Genomic DNA, 18831 nt, shown 5'->3' on the forward strand with positions numbered 1-18831 from the left:
TGTGCTTTGTGAAATGCTGGAAGATGGCGGTGAATTGATGTTAATTTGTGTGTTGTTTGTTTCGACTGAGTTTAATATTGTATTTGAGATTTCAATTTTATTTTGGATCTATTCTTCGACATAACCTTCTGCGACAGTATTGGATTTCCAGCCTCCGTGGCATATCCGAGAATAATCGATACTTGCGGTTTCATATTGCTACAATGGTATTTTCTGATTGGTGGAACACCTGAACTTTAATGAATAGGTGTACTTTAATGAGGTCCATTAAAGGGCTGCTACCAGGTGTATAATTACTACATTTCGGCATGGTCGAGCATAAAATTTCTTAAAATACACATGTATAGAATTAACCCTCCGCTGGTAACAATGAATAATGCAGCTTTCGTTGAGAAGCATTTATCATGCAGATAAATAAATGTTATAGATATATTTATTTGTGAAACCAATATTAAATTATTTTATGTAATCGTAAAAACTTTGTAACTAATTCAACATTTCATAGTATAAATACGTGTCAAAAATAACTTTCATATTTCATCGGCAAGTCTATCGTGCTATCAAAAAGGAATGCGTTATATGGCAGTAAAAGTTTTTAAAAGCCTCCCTATCGATATAAAAAATGAAATTCAAAACATAAGATTATTTAGGGCCAAATTAAAGAAGTGCCTAATATCTCACGCCTTCTATTCTGTAGGTGAATTCATGATATTCAACAATGCTTCATGAAATTGATACTAAAACTTTGTGTTGTACTAGTAGACTATATTGTAAATCTCGTCTGTATATATTTCATCTAGACTGTGAATATAGATTAAGACTTTATAGTAGTAGTAAGTTGTTTTACTTATTCCATATTCTAGCTGTGAAGCAATATATGAATATACCATGGAATGTTAATGAATACAATACAATACAAAGGCTTTCCTACACACAAAAAACAACATATTATTTTATCATAAGTGGGTAGACAATAATATACAGGGTGTTTAAAAACTACGGGGCATAATTTCAGGTATGTATTTCCCACATGTAGACAATCAAAATAGTTCATTACAACATGTGTCCGGAAATACTTCATTTCCGAGTTATGGTCTTCACAACATTGAAATTCACCGGAACGTTTTTCTTTCCGCAGATCGTTGTCATTACAGATGATGTTCAAAATGTCCACCTCCTGCTTGAATACAGACCTCACATCGATGTCTCATTGACCTGCGAACACGATCCCAAACTCCAGGAGTATTGCGTATGTCCTCACAACATGCCACAATTCGATTCCGAAGGGATTCCAAATCAGGCACCGGAGACGAATAAACCAATGATTTTAAATGGCCCCACAAGTAGAAATCGAGAGGGTTCAGATCAGGTGAGCGTGGAGGCCAAGCAATTGGGCCACCTCTACCTATCCATCGATCAGGAAACCTTCGATCTAAGTACCGGCGAGCCGTACGACTGAAGTGTGCAGGAGCGCCATCATGCAAGAAGTGAATGTGTTGACGATTGATCAGTGGAGTGTCTTCTAAAACATGAGGTATGGTGTTTTCCAGGAAGTTTGTGTACGCCAGCCCCCTAAGTCTGTTTACAAGTACATGGGGTCCAATTAATCGATCACCAATGATACCGGCCCACATGTTGAAGGAGAACCGCACCTGGTGATGAGATGGAACAGTTGCACGTGGTTTTTCATATGCCCATACATGCTGATTGTGGAAATTTGTTATGCCATCTCGTGTGAACTGTGCTTCATCTGTAAATAATACTAAGGCAGGAAAGTTCGGATTTGCACCACACTGCTCCAAGAACCACTGACAGAACCTAACTCGTGCAGGGTAATCTGCTGGTGACAGGGCCTGTACACGTTGCAAATGATAAGGATACAATTGATACTTTTTCAATAGTCTCCAGACAGTTGTATGACGAACATTGACTTGCAACGCTACCCTTCGTGTGCTGATAGAAGGAGTCATGTTCACAGCCTCCAGAATCTCCTCCTGTACTTCTGGAGTTGTAGATCTTGGTCGTCCTCTTCCCAAACCAGGAGAGTTAAATTTTCCATACTCGCACAGACGGTAATGGAAACGTACAAATGTCTTCCGATCTGGAAATTGTCGCTGTGGGTACCTCTCCTGGTACAAACGACGAGCCAGCGCAGCATTGCCGTCCGCCTTACCGTACATGAAGTGTATCTCTGGCAGCTCTTGATTTGAATACAAGTCGCACAGTCTAACGCCTACACAACATTGAATGTAACCTTCACCTCGGAATGAACTGTCAGAGTGCCCTCTTAATGTCTCCTTTGACGGCAACTACCTGCGGAAAGAAAAACGTTCCGGTGAATTTCAATGTTGTGAAGGCCTTTTTTCTCTATATACAATGCTTAAACAAGGGATTTCGTGTATATAACTACTGCAAAGCAATTCCCATTGTATAATTACAGACTGTTTATACATTCATCGCTTATGCATGGTTTATTAGTAATGTTTTCTGTCTTAACTCTGCATAAGTCTCGTATAAAAACTATACACAGTTTATTAGTAAGACTGTTAGGATAGAAGATGGAACAATACCGGTACTAAAAATGACTTCTTAAGCAGGTGAAGAGACACGGAAGGGGCTGTAGGACCGATGAAGATGATGATGACGACAACGATGACGATGACGATGACGATGATGATGAAGAAAGTAGGCTTAAGTCTCAGTTGGATCTAAATCTATTTTGTCACAGAAATAATATTTCGAAAAAGTCAATCTAATTTTAGGTTGATATTCAGACTGAATAATTAATAGTACATTATGCAACGAGCCTATAATGATAGTAATTAAGACGCGAGTATGTTTGTTTATGGAACGAGCGCAAGCGAATGGAAGTGACCTTGTGCATCGCTCGTAAATTGCGAGATGTGCGCAGACGCGAAAGTATTGATTTTTTCCGAGGAACAATAATGTCATTTATCTTGTTATAATCTACAGAATAACATGAACTAATTTTGATATAACCTGGAAATTGATTTAGAATTGAAAAACGAGATGACAAATTGAATTTATTTGAATATTATTTACAATTAACGTTAATTATTATAGTAACAGAACATAACCTTCTGCGACAGTATTGGATTTCCAGCCTCCGTGACGTTTCCCTCGTTGTCTTTCGATTGCATATCCGAGAATAATCGAAAACCTGAACTTTAATGAATAGGTGTACTTTAATGAGGTCCATTAAAGGACTGCTACCAGGTGTATAATTACTACATTTCGGCATAGTGGAGCATAAAATAATTTTATAGGATCTGAAAGACGTGATATGAAGTTTTTGAACTAAGAACCCTGAGTGAAACTTATCTGCCCGGTGAATCCTCGACTCATACCAAACAAGCGCTATCACAAATTTCAACGATAAGCACAATAAGTCTTCAGTCAGCTATGTGATCAGAATTAAAAAGTAAACTTTTCTAATAAAGTCTTTCGTCCACCAAATGTGCTTAGAGAATGTCGCGTTGAGCCATGACTGAGTCTTCCATACCGAAGACGCTTCAGAATGACATTCTCGAGGATTTCCATTGAAGTGAAAGTCGTTTTATTTATCCAGAGTTAGAATTAGAGAGGGGAGTGAGAGAGAAAAAATTCTCCCTCAACCCTGTAAAGTTTACCCCTGATCCTTGGAGTCATAATTATACCCCGCTGTAGAAATAATCCCCTGCACCACACTGCGCTATAACAGTTCCTCCCTCCATGAAAAGGTTAATTCGAGCTGTCTGAAATCGATGAAAGGAAATTGGAGAAATACGCCGATGCCATGAAGAGGGTAGACACTGTCGTGCAATACCACACCATCTTGAGCTAACACTTTGCGCTTTAAGTTAGATGTAGATTAAAATAGCCCATGTATTGTGGGTCCCTATCACCACGGCATGGCGCGTCCTCAGGTTGCGGATCGAGGAGACGGCCTCCAGATATGGAGGGTAGCTGCGAATATATTGAATAAGCAGTCGATGAGGGGTGGTCCTCCAGCTTGGGGGTTGGGCGAAGGGCTAACAACCCATCACCGTAAAAAAAGAGCTTGTTACGATTCCCTCAAATAAGCCTCGGAATGGGACTGATTCTCTGGCACGACCAAATATCTTGGAGCAACAGTAACAAATATAAATGATACTCGTAAGGAAATTAAACACAGAATAAATATTGGAAATGCCTGTTATTATTCGGTTGAGAAGCTTTTATCATCCAGTCTGCTGTCAAAAACGCAGAAAGTTGGAATTTATAAAACAGTTATATTACCGGTTGTTCTTTATGGTTGTGAAACTTGGACTCTCACTTTGAGACAGGAACAGAGCTTAAGGGTTTTTGAGAATAAGGTTCTTAGGAAAATATTTGGGGCTAAGAGGGATAAAGTTACAGGAGAATGGAGAAAGTTACACAACACAGAACTGCACGCATTGTATTCTTCACCTGACATACTGTAATTAGGAACATTAAATCCAGACGTTTGAGATGGGCAGGGCATGTAGCACGTATGGGCGAATCCAGAAATGCATATAGAGTGTTAGTTGGGAGGCCGGAGGGAAAAAGACCTTTGGGGAGGCCGAGACGTAGATGGGAGGACAATATTAAAATGGATTTGAGGGAGGTGGGATATGATGGTAGAGACTGGATTAATCTTGCTCAGGATAGGGACCAATGGCGGGCTTATGTGAGGGCGGCAATAAACCTCCGGGTTCCTTAAAAACCAATAAGTAAGTACGCTTTTATGTAAAAGATTCTCACTATGTGAGTTATTTTCTGGAGATGTCTTTTCTTGCATTTTACAGCAGCGCTAAAAATTATAGGTTATAACACTAACCTACAAATCACGTACTTGCTAAAACACCATGTAGCCTAATACAACATGTAACATACTGACAACTTGGCAGCGCTCGTAGGTTTGCAATGTATTTCAAGTCATAAAAATTCTTAGCAGAATTTAGGTGTATTTTAAACATTCAAAAAATCGAATTTTATTTCTCTAATAATGCCAAGCTGACAACTGTTCGTTTCCAACAGCAAGAAGCATGTTTCTGAAATGCCGCGTACATCATGAATTTAGTAGATGCACTTCGAACCAAAAATCTAGACGTTCACGAGGAAGTTCATTGTATTGCTGATGGTGGAAGCAATCGTAGGATCGATATCATAGCTATAAATAGGAATAAACAGACAGCCGAAATCATTGATCCTACAATCAAATTTGAAATCTCAGCTACTCAACCATCTGAAGTGAACGAAGAGAAAAAGAAAATCTACGATCCCACGATTCAGTACCTATCGGCGAAATACAACATAGAAAAAATCACAGTTACCGGTCTCTTCTTCGGAGCGAGAGGCACCACCCCGAAAGCCTTTGTAAAGTGGAGGGAAAAATACAAGCTGAAGAGAGATCTTCAAGATGCTATCGTCACCACCATAATAAAACTTTCTGTAGCGATATTTCGTCAGCATCTTTATGGTGTACACTCAATTTAAATTATACTTGGTTCTATTTTTTTTCTTATGTCTTAATCACTTTTGTCTGAAACCTGTTAATATAATTTTTCATTTCAAATTTTATTGTGAGCTATTCTGTTCCGCAGGCCAAACCCAAAATATTGGGTCAGACCAATAAATTAATAACGACAATTTACTATTAGCACAATCTAATATATAGCAAAGGAATAAGGATTTGAGATTTGGCACTTGGAACGTAACTAGTCTTTATAGAACAGGAGGGGTAACATTAGTAGCAAAAGAACTAGCTAGATATAGAATAGACTTCGTAGGAGTACAAGAGGTTAGGCTAGATGGGAATGGCATATCACAAATAGGAGATTACTTGTTGTATTATGGGGAAGGAAACAATAATCACCAATTAGGAACAGGATTCTTTGTTCATAAAAGAATAAAATCAGCAGTAAAAAAGGTCGAATTTATCAGTGACAGGTTATCATATTTAGTACTTAAGGGTAGATGGTGCGACATCATAGTTATAAATGCTCACGCCCCTACAGAAGAGAAAGACGATCATATAAAGAATAGCTTCTATGAGGAATTGGAACATACTTTTGATCAGTTCCCTAGATATCACATGAAAATTTTATTGGGGGATTTCAATGCTAAAGTAGGACGGGAGGATATTTTTAGACCAACTATTGGAAAAGAGAGCCTACACGCAATTAGTACTGACAATGGAGTTAGATTAGTCAACTTTGCCACATCGAAAAATTTAATTGTCAAAAGTACAACATTCCCCCATAAGGATATACATAAATATACTTGGACTTCTCCAGATGGATTGACACACAACCAAATCGATCACATCTTGATAGATAAACGGAGACATACTAGTATAGTAGATATTCGAACTTTCAGGGGTGCAGACTGTAATTCTGACCATTATTTCGTGATTGGAGAATTAAGAGAAAGATTATCAGTAGCCAAGCGAGTAGAGCAACAAGTTAATATTACTAAATTCAATATTTTGAAATTAAAGGACGAGAAAGCTAAGCAAAATTATCAGGTCGAAATTTCGAATAGGTTTGCCACTTTAGAAAGTTCCGACGAAGTTGAGAAAGAATTAGATGTTAATAGCGTGTGGGAAAATATCAGAGATAGTATCAAAATTGCAGCTGAGCAGAGCATAGGTTATTATGAAACTAGGAAAAAGAAACCGTGGTTTGATGAAGATTGTTGCATGGTAGTAGAAAGAAGGAAACAGGCAAAATTGAAATTCTTACAGGATCCAGTTGAGGAGAAGAGAGATAATTATTTCAATGAAAGACGGGAAGCAAGTCGTACACTTAGGAATAAAAAGAGAGGTTACTTGAAGGAAAAACTGAATGAGGTAGAAACAAATAGTAAGAATAAAAACATTCGAGATTTATATAAGGGTATAAAGGAATTTAAGAACGGATATCAGCCAAGGGTAAACGTGATCAAGGATGAGAATGGTGACTTGCTTGCAGACTCTCCATCAATCCTAAACAGATGGAAAAACTATTTTGCGCAACTACTAAATGTACATAGGCCAAATAGAAATGATCGGGACGAAATTGAAATACAATCTGCTGAGCCATTTATACCCGAACCCACGCTTTCAGAAGTCGAAATTGCGATAGAAAATCTGAGAAAGTACAAGTCTCCAGGTATCGATCAAATTCCAGCAGAATTAATACAAGAGGGTGGGAGTGCATTATATAACGAAATTTATAAACTTGTACTTGCTATTTGGGAAAAGGAAATTGTACCAGAACAATGGAAGGAGTCCATAATTGTACCTATTTTTAAAAAGGGGGACAAAACCAACTGTGGTAACTTTCGAGGAATATCACTTTTGTTTACGTCGTACAAAATTTTGTCCAATATTCTTTTGAGAAGATTAACTCCGTACGTAGATGAAATTATTGGGGATCATCAGTGCGGTTTTCGGCGTAATAGATCGACTATTGATCAGATTTTTTGTATTCGACAGATAATGGAGAAAAAATGGGAGTATAAGGGTACAGTACATCAGTTATTCATAGATTTCAAAAAGGCTTATGACTCTGTTAAGAGGGAAGCATTATATGATATTCTTATTGAATTTGGTATTCCCAAGAAACTAGTTCGATTAATTAAATGTGTCTCAGTGAAATATACAGCAGAGTCCGTATAGGTCATTTTCTATCTGATGCTTTTCCAATTCACTGCGGGCTAAAGCAGGGAGATGCACTATCACCTTTACTTTTTAACTTTGCTCTAGAATATGCCATTAGGAAAGTTCAGGATAACAGGCAGGGTTTGGAATTGAACGGGTTACATCAGCTTCTTGTCTATGCGGATGACGTGAATATGTTAGGAGAAAATACACAAACGATTAGGGAAAACACGGAAATTTTACTTGAAGCAAGTAGAGCGATCGGTTTGGAAGTAAATCCCGAAAAGACAAAGTATATGACTATGTCTCGTGACCAGAATATTGTACGAAATGGAAATATAAAAATTGGAGATTTATCCTTCGAAGAGGTGGAAAAATTCAAATATCTTGGAGCAACAGTAACAAATATAAATGACACTCGGGAGGAAATTAAACGCAGAATAAATATGGGAAATGCGTGTTATTATTCGGTTGAGAAGCTCTTATCATCCAGTCTGCTGTCGAAAAACCTGAAAGTTAGAATTTATAAAACAGTTATATTACCGGTTGTTCTTTATGGTTGTGAAACTTGGACTCTCACTCTGAGAGAGGAACATAGGTTCAGGGTGTTTGAGAATAAGGTGCTAAGGAAAATATTTGGGGCTAAGCGGGATGAAGTTACAGGAGAATGGAGAAATTTACACAACACAGAACTGCACGCATTGTATTCTTCACCTGACATAATTAGGAACATTAAATCCAGACGTTTGAGATGGGCAGGGCATGTAGCACGTATGGGCGAATCCAGAAATGCATATAGAGTGTTAGTTGGGAGACCGGAGGGAAAAAGACCTTTAGGGAGGCCGAGACGTAGATGGGAGGATAATATTAAAATGGATTTGAGGGAGGTGGGGTGTGATGATAGAGACTGGATTAATCTTGCACAGGATAGGGACCGCTGGCGGGCTTATGTGAGGGCGGCAATGAACCTTCGGGTTCCTTAAAAGCCATTTGTAAGTAAGTAAGTAACAATCTAATATATATAGTCACGAAGCTTGAGTTTATGAGGGTACTAGGAACAATAGACTGCGCAAGTACTATTTCGCATTGTCTGTGATGAGACGATAGTAGCGATCCTAGTGGTTAGCAACTATCTATGGATGCATATTTACTACGTATTGAGCTTAGTGACTATATACTAGACTTTGCTATTAGGATCTATTTAACCGAAATCCTATCTTCAAGCTACATTATCAAGATAAATGAATACATGCAGTTCCCCACTCAACGAATCTGTCTGGAGGATTACGATGGATGATATCCGAATACAAATCATGCTACATCCAATAAATATCGACAACCCTGCCTGCATACATTAACGAAAAACTCTCCGCTAGCCTAATTAATATTAACTACCTGCTCATGTCAACACTGACCTCCATTTGTTACTGACAGAGGCGTGACAACCTTATAAGCCACAAGTGACAAATGTCCAATGTATTGAATCTTGTAACGCCAGGTATCTTTAAGTATTGCCTATGTATGTATAACTCGTACCAAACAATACGACTCTTCAAAGTTTTAAAAATCAACAGTCACCAGAGTGCTGCATTGGAGTTAAATCGCTCGCTTGAACTCGGACGAGTGTCGCACCCTCGAGTGAGATACGATCGGTCGAGATACGCTCGTAATAAATAGAAGCACAGTACAAGGTCATCTCACCGACATGTCTTATCTTGTATGGAAGGCGACAGATAAGATACACATATGTTTTGTTCACACGATAAAAATAAGGCTTTATTTTCTGCGTTTATGACAAACGTTTAATGGAACAGTCAATGTAACGTACCAAAACAGGAACATGAAATTATAAATAAAATGGTATGAAAAACTTCGATATACAGTTATTATTGCTAATTCATAATTATTCAATATTTGATTTACCACATATATTATATGATAGGACCATACATAGTGTTCCGCCTATATAGGCGACAATATAGAAACGTTTCACAAAATATTATTGATATAGCAGTAGATTAATAACAATATTAGTACAGAGATAACGTCACAGAAAATATGTATAATAAAACGAATAATCATGCTGCACAACTGTTACAGACGCAAATATTGATACACTAATTATTAGAGATTATTATTATTATTATTATTATTATTATTATTATTATTATTACTAGAAAACTTGATACAGTTCTTGCATTATCGTGATGTATTCTCCATTTATAATAATTACATTTACATCCAATAACATCTATCATATTTGGCAAAAACAAAATCACTCATGTGTGTGAGGGGGGGGAACATTTACCTACAACATTTATATTACATTTTAAAGCAAGTTTTGTAGTTGTACTTTGGAGAGGTTTAAACACTGCAAAGTTTTGAAATGATAAACATCTATGATGTTACTACACAGCTCATCACTGTAACAAGAACGAATGTCTAACACTCGGCTTATACCGTTCGAGGATTTATCGCTCGTGACCATTTTACCCATTATGCATGTGCGCTACCTACCGGATTATGCTATGAACTACTTGGCGCTCGAGCGAAAACGTCCGATGCAGACCTCTGGCAGTCACTGATGGAGGTAAAAATTTGTCTTTCAGTTAGAATGTCGAACTAATATCCTAAAGTAAACAGGAAAGGAAATATATGTTTGTAGTGTCTGTGAAGCAATATTAAACATTGTTGTTGATGATGATGATGATGTTGATGTCGATGACGATGACGACGACATCAATAATCTATCATGAGGAAATATGAATATTTCGATTGTGTTTGGGTGGTGTCATAAATATGAGTTTTGATATAAATGAAAATTAAACTTCGGAAACTTATTACAAATAATTTTCTACACGTATAAAAAACTTCAAATGCTCGTATTATTTTGCTTTTTGCACATCCACTTGTAGAATTTATTTTTCTATTCCCATGGAGAACAAAATTCCATTTGCACAAAAGATGACATCCCCCTTTACCCGAACATCATCGTCCTGCTGTTATATGCGTAAGAGTTAAAGAATTCAAACAAATTACTAGTCTATTGGTGACGGGAATTAATTGATAAATGCTTTCTTGGTTTTTCATAAGTTCGTTCTATGTCGACAGTCTCTAACATCACTCTGTGAGGAATTTCAAAGTCGAGAAACAGCCACAGTGAAAGAAGAGGAGTATGAAAATGTTCGGTGGGAGGATACGGATACTATTGAGAAGTGTCAGGATTATGGTGGGTGGATTAATTTTGTATTATATTGTAGGCCTATTTATTTACATTCCATAATATATGTATATCGCTTCACAGCTAGAATAGTACTATAAAGTCTTAATTATAGTCACAGTCTAGTTGAAATATATACAGAAGAGTTTTACAATATATAATAATAATAATAATAATAATAATAATAATAATAATAATAATAATAATAATAATAATTTATTTTAGCTGGCAGAGTTAAGGCCGTAAGGCCTTCTCTTCCACTCAACCAGCAAAAAGTGTATATACATATGCATGAACTCACAAAGAATCCAACAATTTGATTTAGATGAGAGTTACATGTATACAAAAGTTATTTACAAATTAAACAACAAAATGCTATGAACTATTAATTAAACACTGAAATAAACTGTGTAGCAGAATTAAACTAAAATACATAGAACGTTAATATATTTCAAATAATATTAGATAATAGAAAGAGATTATTACGAGACAATTAAAATACAGCACAATCAGGATGATGTCTAAAGAAAAAAGTAACAGTGTAGTCAGTGATAGTTTAAATCAGTAAGATTGGAGTGAAATGCTAATAAGGTTATCTTTTAAGCTGTTCTTAAAGGTGTTTATTGTCTTGCAGCCCCTAATACTTTGTGACAAGGAATTCCATTGACGCGAGTCTACTAATACAACACAAGGGGTTAGTATTAATACTTAATCAAGAAAGAAATATTCATAAAGCGTTGTTGAATATCATAAATTCACCTACAGAACAGAAGGCGTGAGAAATTGGGTACTTCTTTAATTAGGCCCTAAATAATCTTGTTTTGAGTTTGATTTTTATATCCATAGGGAGGTTATTAAACATTTTTACTGCCATATAAGGCACTCCTTTTTGATAGCACGATAGACTTGTCGATGGAGTATGAAAGTCATTTTTGACGTGTATTTATGCTATGAACTGTTGAATTAGTTACAAAGTTTTCACGATTACATACGAGGAAGATTATTAATGAAAAAAAATATACTGACAAACAATGGGCATTATTTCTAGTTTTTTTTTATAAATGGTCCTACACAATTCCCTAGATTTGGCACCTACTATTATTCTAATTACTCTTTTTTGTAGTAGGAATATACTGTTACTATATATAGAATTTCCCCAGAATATTATTCCGAAACTCATTGTCGAGTAGAAGTATGCAAAGTATATTGTTTTTAAATTTTAAAGTAATGATGTTTACAATCTCTTGCACGTATCTAATAGAAAAACATGCTGAATTTAATTTGGGTGTAATTCTTTGATATGATTTTTTCAATTTATTAACCAATAAATTTAATTGTTGCATCGAAGAATAGTCGCGTGGTAGGTAGGAGCGGAGAAATGCACTATATGAAAGAGTAGGGGCTATGTGTACGCGATTTGTAAGATGCATTTTTACGTGAGTAAAATTTTAGTGTAAGCCTACGTACGCAGATTCGAGGGACAAAATTCAATTAAATATCCCTGCGAATAATTTTATTTTGGAAGTTAAAATGTTATGAATTCGTCTCTTTAAGATCACAGCCTACAGTCCCCATTATTTCCAAAACTGCCATCGGTTTTAATTCAAACATTCCCTCCGCTCAAATGACACCTATCCATACTAATAACGTCAATTTGTCCATCGTTATAGAAGAGATCCCACGTCCGTAGCACACGGTGCGAGGGTTGCGGGGTATATTTAATTAATTTTTGGAATGGACCATCCTTGAACGAGGGACCACGTGGCTCATGGATATTACCGACGGTTGAAGGGATCTGACATCATTACTTTACGACGGATTCCTTTCCCCTTCTCTCCCCAACACTTTACGTTCATACCGCAGTGCCATTCAAGTCAGAGCCCAATTCTCTGTCGTGAATACCATCGGTTCATTACCTTGATGTCTCGTACAAGTTTCTCATCCCCAGTATTATGAAGAGGAAATGGTTCATTATGCTTACAGCTTCGGATTCACCAGGACTCTTACCCATCGAGAAACGAATGCGGCCGGAAAAGACATTTACGAAGTAGAACTATAAACAGTCATTTCTTTGTTCAAGGGAACTCAGACCCTTTTGCCTTAATCTATTTTGGATTAACGATGCTTAATGCACCTTTCCTCAGACTCTATTCTGAGTGCCTAACAGTTCTGAATTTGTATAGTTTATCCCTGGAAGTTTTAGCTTATTTTTGTAAAAATGTAATTTAACTTCCAAATCTTAGTTTTTCCAGGCAATGAAAATTTGAATATTATTTTGTGCTACATTTTTAGGATTTTTGTTTTCGTATGTGTTTGTATTGTATTATGATGTTTTTTTTTAATCTTGGTCCGTTAAATTTACTACAAAAGCGAATAATTAAAATTTGTTTGAAGAAACATTTTGATTATCCAACTAAATTAATTTATTCTGAATTTAATGTATTTAATATTGAAAAAAATTATAAGTATAAGCTGTTAAAATTTTATCATAAAAATCGTAATAAGTTTATATTACAGACACATAATTATGACACAAGACGAAATATTAATTCAACATTAGTAGAACCTAAATGTCTCACATCTGCTGGTCTAAAGCATAGCATTAATTTTGGCTCTCGGTTGTACAATGCTTTAACTAAATTACACCCAGAACTTCTAACATGTAACCCACTAACATATAACAAGAAAATTAGAAACGTGTTAATATCTTCAATTTGATTAAATAAATTTATAGCCTATGTGTATGAATTAATCAACCTATATTATATTTGTATTTACTTTTCACGTGCGATATTATTCTTCTCTAGTGTTGGTATTATATTATATAATTCCATTGCCGCTGTAATTTAAATTTTAGTTCCTATTTTATTTTACTTATTTATTTTTATTATTATTATTTTTTTTCTATATTTCTCTTATATTAATATTGTATTATATAATTTCTGTAACTATAATTTCAATTCTATTTCCTACTTTATTTTATTTTATATTCTCTTATAGGCCTATTAATGTTATATCTGAACTGCGACCGAACACAAGCGCTGCTCATTCGGTCTCAAATTTTGTTAATACTACTGTATCTCCTTTTTTATATTGATTGCATTATTTTATTACTATTTCTCTTGTTTGTTTGTAATTATATTATTTATTCTGTATATTTAAATTTAAATAAGTAAATAAATAAATAAATAAATAAATACATTTTGTGATTATGTTTTGTGTTACGTATTATGTTGTCTATTGTGTTAGGGTTGTATCCGTTTTCTTGTGCTATGTATTTGATTGTGTTTAGCTCTTCGTTGTAATCCTTTTGGTTCATTGGCATGTTGAGTAGTCTGTGTACCATTGTTCGGAATGCACAAAATTGCAACCTCATTCAAGAAATTAAATTACAACATCGCATACAGAACAAATAACATTCTACAAAAACATCTCAACACACAAACAAACAAATACAACCACACAGGCGTATACAAACTCAAATTTAACACCTGCAACAACTTCTACATAGGACAGACAGGCAGATCGTTTCAAACACGTTACAAAGAACACATCACAGCCATAACAAAATTACAAAACATCTCCACATATGCAGAACACATCACAAATGCTAACCACACCTACAGAGACATCAACACAGACATGGAAATACTACACATCCAACCAAAAAGCCAGAAACTCAACACACTAGAACAATATGAAATATACAGACATACGAAAACACACCCCCACGAAATTCTCAACACACAACTCAGCTTCAAAACACACACACTCTTTGACTCTACACTATACCACACGAACGCATCCTCACAGGAAACAGAACAAGTGGCGCCAAGACCAATAACGACCAGTTCTGAAGATGACCCATAAATAGGTCGAAACATGTAAACGAGGTACGTTGAAGTTTAACACAGGAAAGTCTCATCATACATATTCGAAGTGATACAGTGTTAAAAGTTGTGTAATCAAGATGTATAACATATTTTTAGTTGCATTTTAGATTTTTAGGTTCAATGTTTCTACATTATCCTATAATGTCCTATACTTTCATGTAATATCTTACATTTTCAAACAATGTGTCCTACATTTCAATAATATAATCTACTAACCCTGATCTGATATCTTCTTATGCTCCGAACTTTTCTCCCATTCACCATTCCTTCCAGTACACAGTTAATATAACGTCTTAAAAAAAACGATTACAAACCTAACACGAAGGTGAAATGAATTCGAACCCAAATCATGACATGAAAAATAAGAATACGAGGAAGACAAGAAAAATAGGACATTAAGTTTCTTAGCCTCAGTATTTTTGCTCCCAAGAAATGAAATTATCAAGCATAAATTAGCTTTAAGTTGAATAATTTCAAGGGAAAAATTGTTCCGCGGCCGGGTATCGATCCCGGGACCTCTGGTTGAACGTACCAGCGCTCTCCCAACTGAGCTACCCGGGTCTCTGGCGTTTCGTCAGCCCACGCGAGTTGTGTGGATATAAAGGGAAAAGTTGAGACGGTGTCGGGCGGAGTTCCCGGGTAGCTCAGTTGGCAGAGCGCTGGTACGTTCAACCAGAGGTCCCGGGATCGATACCCGGCCCCGGAACAATTTTTCCCTTGAAATTATTCAAATCTGCTTTACAGGAAGCTTCACCTGAAAGACTAGATTTGCATAGCTTTAAGTTATCAGTAACATGCAAAGTTAATACTTACCCAAATCTATTCCAAGTGTTTAATTTGATATTCCAAATTTTTATAGCTGGACGTATATATCTCAAATGTATTATTAGTCTTCCTTATCCTAAGCAATGCCACTACTGCAATGTCAGAACATCGAAACAAACGAAAGCTATAAATAACATTCAAATGCATGTAGTAAACAAGTTGGCAAGTGTAACATCTTGCAGTGTTGTGTTTGAGAAAGTGGCTTTACTAACTTTTGTCGTTACACAACTGCATAAATCTCATGGTTAAGTGAATAACTTTACGGCCTCATATACGAATGCCCAGTAGAAGCGAATGGCTTCCCCAATGTGTCCAGCAAGTAGTGAATCCAAACGTCATAATTAATCTTCGCGATCCAGGGTTTCACAAATGTTATAGTGATGGTAGTCAGTGATTTCCCATTTCCTTCAGTGTGTATAAAAAGTATTGATGAAACAATTATTTAATTTGAAGAAATTTGGCTGAAAAATACCATAATGTCAAGGTACTCTGTTGTCGATCAGATGGAGGAACTATGGAAATATATCTGCTATTTAAACGACGCTGTATCAACTGCAGTTATCTAGCTTGTGTTTATATAGTGATGAGAAGGCATTCTCGAAAGACGATAAGATTCGCCGGAAAAAATACTAACGATTTAATCAACTCTAATTTTACTTTTTCAAATTACCAATCCAGACTTAATTTATCTTAGAATATCTTAAGGGAAGACTCCACTGAAAATCATGAAAATTTTTCCAAATTTTTTTAGCTATTTCACTTATTCAGAATTCATATTTTCATACCCCAAATGGATTCAGCTCAATTCTGATTACAAATACTCGTATGTTTACACTTTTTAAATTAAGGCTGGAAGGGGGCGTGGAATTTAAAGAGCTGTCAAAATTGTTTTTCATCGAAGAATTCTTTTTTAAAATTTCTGATTACAAATGCAGTAACTTTTTGTTGGCTCCCTGAAGTTACTAGATGAATGTAGCGGAGGAGAATATTAATTTACATAAATATTAATTTTATTTTAAAATCTATTTTTCTGTGTTCATTTTTGTTGATTCAACACCAACTTTCTTATGCCAAATATTAATCAATCTGGATTAAATTTTTACTGCAAGTATTATGAGGTAGCTGCATGTTTCTATGCATTTATTTTGTGAGAAATGCTGCTTGGCTCATTACCCAATTTTTTTTGCATTGCATTTATTGCATATATAGTCTATTTTATGTATTTTAACACGATTCAATTGAGCATAGTTAAAATTCGAATTATAAAATAATGGATTGCTAAGCTAACGTACTACTACTGAATACTAAATCAATACACTCTCGTTGTTCATTAATTCTCTGAGATTGAAATGAGTGTGTACATAAATATTATTTTAAGAAATACAGAAAACGAATGTACAAAAAAGCCTATCAAATTTTCTGTGCATAGGAATAGTTTAATAGTTTTCGATTGTTGCTGTCCCAGGCCCCTTTTTCGATTGTTGTTGCCCAAGGCCCCTTATAGACGAAGTCATTTGTTATTTCATTGCACCGTCTTAGATGGCGTTATTTTAATTTTAAAACTCATTTATCTCATTAAATATCAGTCCTATCAAAATTTTGTAAAGAATAAAACTTATCAAAAATCATTTTTAAAGAAACTTTTGTTATGTAACATTTTTCAGAAAAATCAATAATAAGCGAGATATTTCGATTTATTTTATTCAGGCCCCCTTATAATCCCCCTTTTAAATAAAGTATTTTGAATGCCATTTGGCCTAAAATCTAAGTTACAACGAACTTAATTTATATTCCAATTTTCATATAAATCGGTTCAGCCATTATCGCGTGAAAAGGTAACAAACATACAGACAGACATACAAACAAAAATTTCAAAAATGCGATTTTCGGTATCAGGGTGGTTAATTATATATGTTAAGACCAATTATTTTTGGAAAATCGAAAATTACCAGAAAAATTTCTGCTACAGATTTATTATTAGTATAGATGAGTTTATTTATGTGTTTGCTTATGTTTTTATTTGAAGAGTCCACTGCAAGAATGATGGATGTCATTTGGAATACATTTTGCAGGAGAAGCGATTGAAAGTTTGAAATGCTTAGCGCTCAAAGCTTAACTGTGATTTTCCGATCAGTACTGGACAATGACTATCAGTGTTAATGCCATATAACTCTGTATGTACATTCTATATGTCTTAAGCTATGCATTGACAGTCTTGGTTCATTTTCGACAAGAAAGTGACATCCATCATTCTTGCAGTGGACTCATTTACTTATTTATTTGCTTATTTATTTCTTCATTTATTTATATATTTTTTGTTATTTATGTATTCATTTATATTTGTTATTTACTTATGTATTTATTCATTCATTCATTCACTCATTCATTTATTCATTCATTCATTCATTCATTCATGTTTTGCTTTATGGTGAAGTTTACACCAGTGTGAGGAATATAAAATAGTTCATTTCAGACTAAATTTGATGGGAGTATGCCAGGCGATATAACCTATAAAGTCTCCCCTAAAAAAAATCTTGCCTCCCCCAAGGAAACACAGAAATAACGCCCCTGTTTATGTTTGCATCACTGATATTCTTCGTTTTATAATGTCTGAAAGGAGAAATAAACATTGCCGGCAGAGAAACAGAGAAGTATAATTGCTATTCAACCAATGGCAGAGGTCACATTCCACGCTTGTCTTTAAGTTGGAATGAGACCTCTGCCATTGGTTGAATAGCAATTATACTTCTCTCCTCCTTTGACGGTAATGTTTACTTCGCCTGTCGGAATTATGGAACGAAGAATAATATGGTAATATTACATTATTACATTTTTAGTATATTGCTATAATACTAGCCGTACCCGTGCGCTCCGCTGCACCCGTTAGAAATAAATATAAAGTAATTACATAATTAAAATAGGACGTTTGATCCAGGGAACATTCGTGTTTGATAGAAGGATAAATCGTTTATTATGTTACTTAATTTAAATTGTATTTAAATAATTAAAATGCGGTCATTTTAGTCCAGAGATCAATCATTTGGTGCAATGACAATTCCTTTAACATGTTTCTTAATTGTTATTATACGTAACCATAGTTTAATGAAGTTTGACATATCATTTAGTTTTAATGTGTATACTTTATATTACTTGCTATATGTTTCAGAAGTTACTGTAATAACATTGTAGAATTATGTCCATCTAGAGAAACTACACTTTCCAATGGTGAAATAATAATTAAACAATTA

Source organism: Periplaneta americana, chromosome 5 (genome assembly GCF_040183065.1).
Source record: "Periplaneta americana isolate PAMFEO1 chromosome 5, P.americana_PAMFEO1_priV1, whole genome shotgun sequence".
In the NCBI taxonomy this organism is placed as follows: domain Eukaryota; kingdom Metazoa; phylum Arthropoda; class Insecta; order Blattodea; family Blattidae; genus Periplaneta; species Periplaneta americana.